Below are 12,121 nucleotides of genomic sequence, written 5' to 3'. Positions count from 1 at the left end.
GATGATTTCTCTAGATGGACTTGGGTCTTTATAATGCGAGTTAAATATGATGTGTCTGCTCTACTTAAATATTTCATTGCCATGATTTTGAACCAATTTGAAAGGAAAGTTAAAGCTTTTAGGTTTGATAATGGGTTAGAATTTTTCAATAGTCTTTGTGCTCAGTTGTTAAAGTCACATAGGATAATTCATCAGAGTTCTTGCCCTTATTCTCCTCAACAAAATGGAGTTGTCGAGAGGAGGCATAGGCATATCCTTGAGATAGCTAGAGCCATTAAATTCCAAGGTCACTTGCAACCTAGGTTTTGGGGATGTTGTGTAGAAGCTGCTGTGTATATAATTAACAGAGTTCCCTCTATTGTCTTGGGAAAAAAGTCTCCATTTGAAGTATTGCACAACAGAGTGCCTTCATTGTCTCTTTTGCGAGTAATAGAGTGTCTGTGATATGCAACAACATTACCTAGACAAGACAAATTCAGTCCTAGAGCTATACCATTTGTGTTGCTTGGCTATGGGATTTTTCAGAAAGGTTACAAGCTATATGACATGGAACACATAACAATTTTCATTAGCAGAGATGTTCTCTTTCTTGAGAACATATTTCCTTTTTGTTCACGGGCAACAGATCAAGACTTCTCTTTTCCAGTTGTATCTACCCCTTCTTATACACTAGATGATCCTATTTCTAGTCCACCACCTATCCCAGACCAGCCACCAGCAATAGCTTCGCATGATGCAGAAGTCTTTGACATTGCAGATCCATCTCTCATCACTATAGACTTACCACTTTCTAGCCCTGCACCTGTTATTGATCCTGAGCCACCACAGAGAAAATTCGGAAGGGTGTCTAAACCACCTATTTGGTTGAAAGATTTTGTTGTCCCTGGCAAAGCTGCAAATACTTGTCTCTATCTATTGTCTGATGTTGTAAGCTATGATACTTTGACACTAAGGTATCAAAGTTTCCTCACCAAATTCTCTGCTGATGTTAAGCCTAAGAGTTATACACATGCTACCAAAGATCCTAGGTAGTTTAAGGCTATGCAAGCTGAATTACAAACTTTAGAGGCTAATAATACATGGGAGGTGGTACCTTTGCCTACAAGTAAAAGAGCTATTGGTTGTAAGTGGGTGTATAAAATTAAGTATAAAGATACAAAATAGGCGGAGAGGTTCAAGGCAAGACTGGTAGCAAAGGGTTATAGCCAGCAAGAAGGCTTAGATTACCAAGAAACCTTTTCTCCCGTAGTCAAAATGATAATTGTTAGGTGTGTTCTGGCTATTGCTGCAACCAAGTATTGGACAATCCATTAAATGGATGTCTATAATGTATTCTTGCAAGGTGATTTGGATGAAGAAGTGTATATGACTTTACCCCAGTGTTTTCATAGTTCCAATGGTCCTCAGCAAGTTTGTAAGCTTCTTAAATCATTGTATGGCCTTAAGCAGGCTTCCAGGAAGTGGAACCTAATATTATCTTCTGCCTTGCTGTCCTATGATTTTGTTCAAAGTCATTTGGATTATTTTCTGTTTACTAGACAATCTCATGGCAAGTTTGTCATAGTTTTGGTTTATGTCGATGATCTCTTGATCACATGAGATGACTCAACCATGATTCTCGAAACTAAGGCATGTTTACAGTCCAGTTTCAAGATCAAAGATCTTGGTGAGTTGAGGTATTTCCTTGGCATAGAATTTGCTAGAAGCAAAGAGGGCATTGTTATGCATCAGCGGAAGTATGCCCTTGAATTGATCTCATAAATGGGTTTGGCTGGAGCTAATTCAGTTGGTGCTCCCTTGGAACTTAACTTGAAGCTTACATCTTCAGATTTTGATGCACATGTTGGGGTGACTGATGATGCCCCTCTTGATGACCCTGGTATATATCAAAGACTCCTTGGCTGATTGTTATACTTAACTAACACACGACCAGATATCAGTTTTGCAGTACAGTGTTTAAGCCAGTTTATGTACTCCCCTAAGGTCTCTCATATGGAGGCTGCTGTACGATTGGTTCGTTATGTTAAGCAGTCACCTGGAGCTGGAATTCTATTGTCATCTGTCCATTGTCCTTCTCTCACTACTTATTGTGATGCTGATTGGGCGTCGTATCCAAATACTCGCCGGTTTGTTACATGTTATTTTATTAAAATTTTCAATTCTCTAGTGTCATGGAAATCCAAGAAACAATCAACTATCTCTAGAAGTACTGTAGAGGCAGAATATAGGAGCCTTGCCTCAACAGTTGCTGAGCTTGTATGGCTTCTTAGATTGTTTAAGGAATTGAATGTGAATGTTCAACTGCCTATCTCTTTATACTGTGACAGTAAATCGGCCATCCAAATAGCTGCTAATCCCCTTTTTCGTGAGCAAACCAAACACATCGACATCGATTGTCATTTCATCCGGGAGAAGGTCAAGCAGGGATTGGTAAATCTTCAGTACTTGGCTTCCTCAGAGCAACATGCTGATATTCTCACCAAAGGGCTTACTTAGCTTCAACATCATTATCTGCTATCCAAGCTAGGCATGAAGAACCTTTTAATATCTCCTAGCTTGAGGGGGGGGGGGGTGTAGAGGAATTGACAACCTGCACCATGGTTGCTTAACCATGGTTACTTTACTGTTTAACTGTTTAAGTTAGTTGTAATAGTGTTAACTAACTTAAGAGGTCGTTAGTCACAACTATTATCCAGCTGTCACTAGCTTAGGTGTGAATAGATTAGGCTATCCTATATAAAGGACTTGTAGCTCCATATGTACAAATACGAATCATTCTATCAATTGCTCTGCTTTCTGATCTTAGCTTCTTCTTCATAGTTCTCTCATCCTCTTCATTCGAGTGCTCAATCAGATTACTCATTTCATCGATCAATGGAGATTTAACAATAAGCTTTGAAGTTAAGCAAATAGATTGTAAATGATTTATTTCATAGTATTCTCCGTATGTAAGTTCTTCAGCCTATTACAAGTTTACAACCTCTGTAAATAGTTTTAATTTCTTTGATAGTTTAGCCATAGTTGGTGGATTAATGAAAGTGGTGATCTTAATTCGAAGTAATATTCTTGTTTTATTATTGTGGTTTTTGTTTTTTGTTTTATGAAAAACTATATTTGACTCCCTGCTTAATATTGGTTATCCAAAGTTCAAGAAGGGAAAAGAGACTTTTAAATAAGGATGTTTGATAATGAAAAAGTGAAAAAAAAGCAGACCTATAAGAAAAATAGAATTAAATGGGAAGGAATACTAATTTATTAGAGATTTAGATTAACTTGAGATTAGTTTGGCTAAACTTTCAAAATCTATTTATTTTTAAAAAGAAAAAAAATATTCTCAAAAGTACTTAATTAGAAACTTAGCAATTTGTGGTTGGCCCGAATTTGATAACGGCCTTTTTTAGTATTTGCGTTTGACCAATTTTTTACAATTGTGCTTTTCTTTAAGCATCACCTTAAAGAAAAAAACGTGTTTAGATTTACTTCACAATTAATAATTTTAAAAATACTATTAGTTTTAGTCAATTTTATTTAGGGCCAAAATACCTAGACATCCTCTTAAACTTGACACTCTAGTTTTCATTTTAACACCTTAACTAAAGCTTGTACCTATCAAACACTTCAACGTTATATAAATTATGCCTATTGAACATGTATGATGATGTGACAAAAAGAGTGTGTCTCACCTCTCTTTAGATGCGTGAAGTAATACCAAAATCATATTTTTTTTCTTTTGTTTTATTTAAGAAAAGCATAGTTTTACATTCTTCTTCCTCCTCCTTTCCGAGCCTCCATCCCCACCATCATTTCCTCACACCGACCAGAAAACTCCTTCACGCCACGAAAATACTGTGAAATTCAGCAACGACGACTACAGATTAAATGCCCACTTCAGTAGTTTTAATGAAAAATAAAATAAATTGCACCGTGAAATTCATTAGTTAATTAAATTGTGAGAAGATGGCCTGAGACAGTCAAAATAAACTGCACCGTGAAGCCGGAGAGAGATAGCAGTGATGGCGGCAGCTGCAGTCGCCTCTTGACGGTGGCGTTTTTGGCTCGAGCTTTGCGGCTTCTTTTTTGGAGAAATTCTACCTTAATTGCTGTCTTCTTCCTCTTGAGATTCGTTCAATAGATTGGATCTTGGATTCTTTAGACGCCATGTTTGAATGCTTGGAAGTTTCTTTGAGATTGAAGTATTAGGAATATGAGATTAACAATACGATCATTTTGCTTCTCGGTTTAACTGGAGAAGATAGTGTCCATGACCGATATTGGTGGGAGGCAATAGAACCGATGGGGAAATGCGGAGAAGACGATGGAATTGTTGGGGAAATTTATGTATAAAATAAATTATTTTTGTTTTCAAAACTTTTTTTTAACTATTTGGGTCCAAATGCCACCTGTCTCCCTCTTATTTGTTATTTTTGCTAAGTCATTCATGTGTGAATTACACACACCTTATTGTTTTTACTGGTTATGAGTAAAGTGTTCAATAGATCCACTTTATATAATATTAAAGTGTTCAATAGAAAAAACATTAAGTTAAAGTGTTAAAATGAAAACTGGAGCCACGTTTAAGGGGCCGTGCACCTATTTGGCCTTTATTTAATGAGAATGCTTTATCATTTGTTTGCGATTTGGTGAGATTTGCGAAAAGGAAGAATTGGAAAGATAATAAATAAAAAATCATAATAAAGAATTAAATTATATAAAGTTGTATTGGGTGGATATCCATATATTACGCTTTCAAGAGTAACACCAATCTCGACAACAAGAGTTCTCGTTTACGAAAGAGTAGTTGAAACGGCACAAGGGAACATCATACACTAAAAATATTATTTATGAAGCAAAATTATGTGAGATATAACTACATGACATATTTCTACCTCATATAATAAAATCACAGTAACTACAAATAATATCTAACTAACTTTAACTAAATAGATCGTAAACTTGGTTCAGACGATTATCTAATCATTTATGAATCTAAGTATTACGTCAATGTAATAGCACTAACTTATGTAAATTGTCACGTTAGATATGCATATTTACGACCACAAGTTTTTATTCTCCGTTAGCCTATTCCAAGGAGACCACTTTAGCAAAAATGCAGAAAGCTTCTAATTTCACTCGCTTTTGACAATTTTTATCCTTCCCTCAAATGACAAATATAAATCGTTAACCCCAAAAAAGATAAAAGAATGGAGCAATATTGTACTAACCTTTCAGTCTCAAATTGAATGATATCTTCACCACTGAGACCATTAATCCCCAAAAAGAGGATTATTGGAGTATTATCATATACATATTGAATTCTTGTTCTTTGTGTGATAACAGTAGTTAGCGCCAAAGTAGGACTCGATAAAACAGAAAATATAATAGTACACCGTCCATTCTTAAATGGAACTTTTATGCTGGAGCAAGAACTAGTATAAAAGTCGATCTATTACAATTAACGCGTAATTCCTATTTCATTTTCTTCTAATGTAAGTGTGGATCTTTAGTTAGAAATGGTTTGCTTCAAATAGCTTATAAAATATATACAAAGTTGGATCAATAAGATGGTGACTATTCAACCAAAATACTGGATTGAAACATATCTAATATCAATAATATTATCCATTTTTCCATCAATATATCTCTATTTCTAGTCCCCACCTTCATGTTCTGTGTTGGTTATGTTCACATAAACATGGACAACATTTCTGTAAAATTAATGTGAAAAGGCCATAGGTGATGGTTACTGTGTGAAAATGAAATTGATTCACAAGATATATGGATCATTTAATTTTCATATCTATGCGCAATTTCCTGTCTCCTTTTTGGGAGGTTTATTCACATGCTCATGATTCAATATTTCTGTTATCACCATGCAATTTTGTTTCCTTCTTCTCTCTCTCCCTCCCCCCCCTCCCCCCCAAAAAAAGTTATCACCCCGACCTCGAAGATATAATCTTACACTACTAAAAAACTGTCAAAAAGTATCCAGAATAACCGACCAAAATCAGTCGGAATCGAACAAAAACCGACCAATTTCCGACCATTTTCATTTTGTCGAAAAAAGAATGATCGTGATTGGGGAGCAACCGCAGTCGTTCGATATTTCCGACCGTCGGTTATTGTCAACGCACTTTGACCAAGTTATCTGACACAAAATAATCTTACCGACGGAATTCGATCGGTATTTTTGAAAATAATTTTTAAATTAGAGACCGATGTCGGTTGGAATTTTAACTATTCATTTTTTTAAAAATTGTTCAATTCCGACCGAATTTCGGTCGGAATTATTAAAATATTTAAAATTTAAAATTAAAATTCCGACCGAAGTCGGTTGGTATTATTAAAATATTTAATATTTAAAATAAAAAATTCCGACCGAAGTCGGTCGGTAAATTTAAATTTCTGGGAAACCAAATGAACATTTTCGACCGACGTCGGTCGGTAGACGGTTGGTTTTCTAGGTATTGTTTTGGAAAAATACAGCTGTTTTATAGCTGCACCACCTGCCAACAACCAATCACCTATAATGGCAGCATTACATTGCTGCCATTCAACCAATAACAACAACAATAACAACAACGATAACAATAATAATAACAACAATAACAACAACAATAAAAACTATCAAAACTATATTATTAACAAAACATCATCTCCATCTTCACTAAACTATATTAACAAAACATCATACCCAACAACAAAACGTTTCATAAGTTAAAAGTTCAAACATCATTCAATGAGTATTTTGTATTGCATCACTTCCATCTTCACTACTAGAAGCTTCATCGTCGGCATGGTTCGAAGGATCACGACGAGAAGGATTAGCATCTGGGAAAGGCTCACGAGACCAGGGAATGGGGAAAGCACCACTAGCAAGAAGATTGGTCAGCTGACCTTGAAGGAGATTAAATTATTGGTCCCTCTTTTCTAGCTGAACTTGAAGGGTATCAAATTGTCCATCTCTCTTTTGTTCTCTAGCCTTTGTCTCTTCAAGCTCTGTTGTCAACTTTGCGATCTTCTTCTCCATAGACGAGATAGTCGACCTATCAATTGCTTCACCTTAGGCGGAAGTCCCTATACATTGTAATCCATCCCTGTAGTGCCGAAATGATCTCTCTGGAAGGCCGTATGCTATCCCCTTTTTAAGACCACCGACAACATCCAACCATATCTTCTGCGCTTCTTTGTCTGAAACCGGTGGTCGCTCGCCTTGCTCATTCGGTGGCAAGCTCTTAGTGTACTCCTCCACATTAATCTTGTAGCGATCCTTTATTTAGAAGATAGAAAATTATTGACTATATAATATTATAAACATTACTTTCAAGTTATAGTAGTTATAAAACTTACATATGTAGTTTCCGCCCGGTCCTCGACCCATCTAGTTGGATCTGTCAGTGCCTACTTCTTCCGGATGTGCGTCTCCATGAAGAACTCATCACGAGTCATCTTCCTCCCATATTTTTTTTCCTACAAATATAATTAAACATGTTAACTAAATTAAAATATATAAATATAGTTTGATAAAAATATAATTAAATATTTTAAGGAATTACCAGTAGTCTTCTCGCAGTCCCCATACTCCTTGCACCCATACAGTGCAAGGAGCCACCTGTCACGACCCAAATTCCTCTCCGTTTGGGTATCGTGATGGCACCTAGTCTTAGGGACTAGGTAAGCCCAACATTAATTGAAACAACAACATTATTTAAATAACATATAACAATTTGAAATAGAAATCTCTTAAAATTTACAAATTCTAAAACCGGTAGTACAAGTCATAAGCTCTACAGAGTGTTTGCTAGAAAACTTCTAAATACAACTGTCCAGAAATAAGGATAAACAGTGTAATATTAAAGCTTGAAGGTGACTCCGAAGCCTGCAAACGCAGCAACAGGTTTACCTTGAGTCTTCACAGCAACGACCCACACAACTACTAACGAACAAATACCTAGATCTGCACAAAAATGTGCAAAAGTATAGAATGAGCACACCACAGCGGTGTCCAGTAAGTATCAAGACTAACCTCGGTGGAGTAGTGACGAGTAACAGTCAAGACACTCACTGGTCTAATAAACTAAACAAGTATGAGTATGGGAACAACAGAAATATGATATCTACATAAAGACTATGCAATATGGCTCACAATACAGTAATGGCACTAAGAAAGGAAACAACAAGTATCAGCGGAATATCATGAAAATGACACAGAAAAGTGAATGGAACACAACCTAAATCCGAAATCACAAATACAACATAAGTCCGAGCACGCACTCGTCACCTCGTGTACATGGACTACAATCAACATAGAAGACTCAAATCCTAAGGGGAAATCTCCCCCACAAGGTTAGGCAAGATACTTACCTCAAAGAAGACAGACCGATATTAAAAAATGAACTTCTCGGGTGAAATGACCTCCGGACAGCTCAAATCTAATCAAAATAACTTCAAAGCACAAATAAAACTCATAAGAGATTATTCCGGGTCATAAAGTCTCAATCTTTATCAAAATCTAAAAATCGGTCCAAAAGTCGGCCCCCGGGCCTGCACCTCGAAACCCGACAAATTTTACAAAACTCGAATACCCATTCCGATACGAGTTCAACCATACTAAAATTATCAATTTCCGATGCCAATTCGTCCCTCAAATCATGTTTTTTTCCATTTTAAAAATTTTCTTCAAAAATTACCATTTTCCCCAACTCAAAACACAAATTAAATGATAAAAATAAAGATAAAATCATGAAATATAATAAATCCTAGGTGAAGAATACTTACCCAATCGATTTTCTTGAAAAACCCACAAAGAATCGCTCAAAACCGAGCTTTACAAATCCAAATGTGATAAAAATGGCCTAACCCTCGATTTGAAAATCTTATACTCTGCCCAGGTCTGAAATCATCACGAACGCGGAGCAAGGAACGCGTTCGCGAAGAAGAAAAACAAAAACTGCCAAGTTGTTCTTCGTGAACGTGACAACACGTTCGCGAATGCGGAGAGGAACAATTTGATGGCCCAATGACTGCTCTTCGCGAACGCGTGAAGTAGTACGCGAACGCGAAGAGTGGAATAGCATAGCTACGCGAACGTGTAAGCGACACACGGACGCGAAGAGGAAAATGAACACCAGTGTCCAGGGCCTGGTTTGCACTTCGCGAACGCAAGATAGGGAATGCGAACGCGAGGAATGGGGTGGCAGAACTTCGCGAACGCGAGAGGGTGACTAAAACGCGAAGAGGAAATATTTCACCATCCAAAATAACACTATGCGAACGCGAAAGCAAGGACGCGAATGCGATGAAGGAAACCAGATGACAGATAACATCAGTTCAAATTAGGAGGAAAATGACCCGTAGCCTATCCGAAACTCACCCGAGGCCCCCTGGACCCCGTCTAAACATACCAACAAGTTCCATAACCTAACATGAACTCGCTCGAGGTCTCAAATCATATCAAACAACGCTAAAATCATGAATCATCCTCCAATTCAAACTTAATGAACTTGAAACTTCAAATTTCCACAACCGATGCCGAAATCTATCAAACCATGGCCGATTGACCCCAAATTTTACACATAAGTCATATTCAACATTTCGGACCTACTCTAACTTTCAGAATCAGAATCCGACCCCGATATCAAAATTTTCACTACTGGTCCAAATCTCCAAAAATTTGGCTTTTGCCATTTCAAGCCTAAATCAGCTACAGACCTTAAATTTACAGTACAGACCCAACGGAGCTAACGGAACCGACGAAACTCTATTCCGGATTCGTCTTTACACAGTTTTGACTACGGTAAAAAATACTAAGACTTAAGCTTCCGTTTTGGGGACTAAGTGTCTCGAATCACTCCGAATCATCCGGTAACTGAATTCAACCACGTACGCAAGTCAATACACATAATACGAAGATGCTCAGGTCCTTATGCCGCCGAACGGGACTTAAATTCTCAAAATGACCGGCCAGGTCGTTACACCATCCTTCTCAGATGCTCGAGCCTTCTTTCCCTGTTCACTCTTCTTCTCGAACTTCTCAGTGGTCCAATGCCTCAGCAGATCCTCCCATATGTGCGGTAGAACCCATGAAGGCTTCTTTCTCTTCTTCCAAGTCCTCAGCAGATCCTCCCATATGTGCGGTAGAACCCATGAAGGCTTCTTGCTCTTCTTTCGAGCAGAATTGAAGGAATCAGATAGTCTCTTACGACATTTGAACTCAAAATTTGCAAGAATGGCATTGTTTCCTCCCATATTAATGCTATATTAACATATGCAATATTAATATAAGTATACATATATTGTTGTTGCTAAAACTTAAGTATTAATATAGCACTGCATCTTATAGAGCTATACACTTTGTTTTTAAATGTGTTATAATACGTTTTAATCGAATATAATTGAATTTTCAATTGATCCACTGGTGAAGTATCCGAGCAAAGTACTAATAAGGTGATCGAGAATAAAACAATCAATATTATGTGTTTGTATGTGTGTGTGTGTGTATATAAATGTGTGTATTGTTAAATATACGTAGATATTGTAAATAACAAATAATCTAACAATAATATTGTGATGACCCAAAATGGTCATCTTATGTTTTAGAACTCGAATTCGCGCTCTTAAACCTTAAAAATCTCATTTTCACCCTCCTCAATTTTTGTGCGCAGTCCGGGCAGGTTTCCGCAAAGCTTTTATGTTGAAAATTGATAAAAATAAGAATTTTTCCCTTAAAAGTTGATTTTAGTTGATTTTGGTCAATATTTATAGTAAACGGGCCCGGATCCATATTTTAATGGTCCCTGTGGGTCCGTGTCAAATTATGGGACCTGGGCGTATGCCCGAAATTGAATTCGGAGGTCCCTAGCTTGAGTTATGAATTATTGATGAAAATTAAAAGTTTGGAAAATATTTGTTTTTAAGAATTGATTGATATTTGGCATTATTAGTATCAGGTCCGTATTTTGGTTTCGCAGCCCGTTATAGGTTCATTATGATATTTAAGACTTGTCTATGAAATTTGGTGAGAAACGGAGCTGATTTGACGTGATTTAGACATCCAGTTGAGAAGATATGAATTTTAAAGTGTTCTTGAGAATTTCATTTGATTTGGTGCTAAATTCGTAGTTCTATGTGTTATTTTGGCGATTTGATCGCACGAGCAAGTTCGTATGATGTCTTTAGACTTGTGTGCATATTTGGTTTGGAGCCCCGAGGGCTCAGGTGAGTTTCGGATAGGCCACGAGATGTTTTGAACTTAGAAAATTTTTCTGGTATAACTGAACATGTTGCAGGCCTCTGATCTCGCAATTGCGAGATCAGGCATCGCAAATGCGAACATAACAGGGTCCGCAATTGCGAGGCTTTCATTGCAATTTTGATCAAAAGCCTAGGACAGCAGATCTCGCATTTGCGAGGTTACCTTCGCAATTGCGAAGGGAGTCCCGGAAGGGCAGGTTCGCAAATGCGAACATCTACTCGCATTTGCGAGGTTCAGTGGTCGCAAATGCGACACTTTTCTAGCATTTGCGAAGGCAGCGGGATTGTGAAGGGCATCACAATTGCGATTGTTCCTTCGCATTTGCGAAGCTCATGTCGCAATTGCGACACCTGCAACTGAGTAAAAGGGGCTTAGACGGGATTTTTCATTCATTCTTCATATTTTCAAAACCCTAAACCTTAAGAGGCGATTTTTCAAAGACCAAATCTTCCCCAAATCATAGGTAAGTTATTCCTAACTCTTTTCTTTCAATCTTTTACATCTTATAACAAGATTTCAACCTAGAATCTAGAATTTTTATGGTGAAATTAGGATTTTTGGGTAGAACTTAGGAATTTCAAAATTTGAGGATTTAGACCTCAATTTGAGGTCGGATTCCAAAACTAATTACATATTCGGGCTCGGGGATGAATGGGTAAAAGGATTTTGGTCCGAACCTTGGGTTTTGACCAAGCGGGCCCGGGGTCAATTTTTCGACTTTTTGGAGAAAAATTTGGGAAAATTTCACTTACGCAATATAATTGATTCCTTTAGAAATGTTTGATATTATTCAGTCATTCTTTAATAGATACGAGTGGTTTGGAGGTAAATTCTAAAGGAAAAGCTGTGATTGAGAATTAAGTGGCCTTC

General features: G+C 37.2%; 1 pseudogene; it reads right to left on the bottom strand.

The window, feature by feature from the left end:
• Positions 1-6,733: 6,733 nt before the first annotated feature.
• LOC142166273 (uncharacterized) overlaps positions 6,734-12,121 on the bottom strand; it is a 37,387-nt pseudogene continuing 31,999 nt past the window's right edge.

This window comes from Nicotiana tabacum, chromosome 2 (assembly GCF_000715075.1).
Source record: "Nicotiana tabacum cultivar K326 chromosome 2, ASM71507v2, whole genome shotgun sequence".
Lineage (NCBI taxonomy): Eukaryota > Viridiplantae > Streptophyta > Magnoliopsida > Solanales > Solanaceae > Nicotiana > Nicotiana tabacum.
Note: the sequence above shows the minus strand (reverse complement) of the source record. Positions and strands in the feature narration are given on the sequence as shown.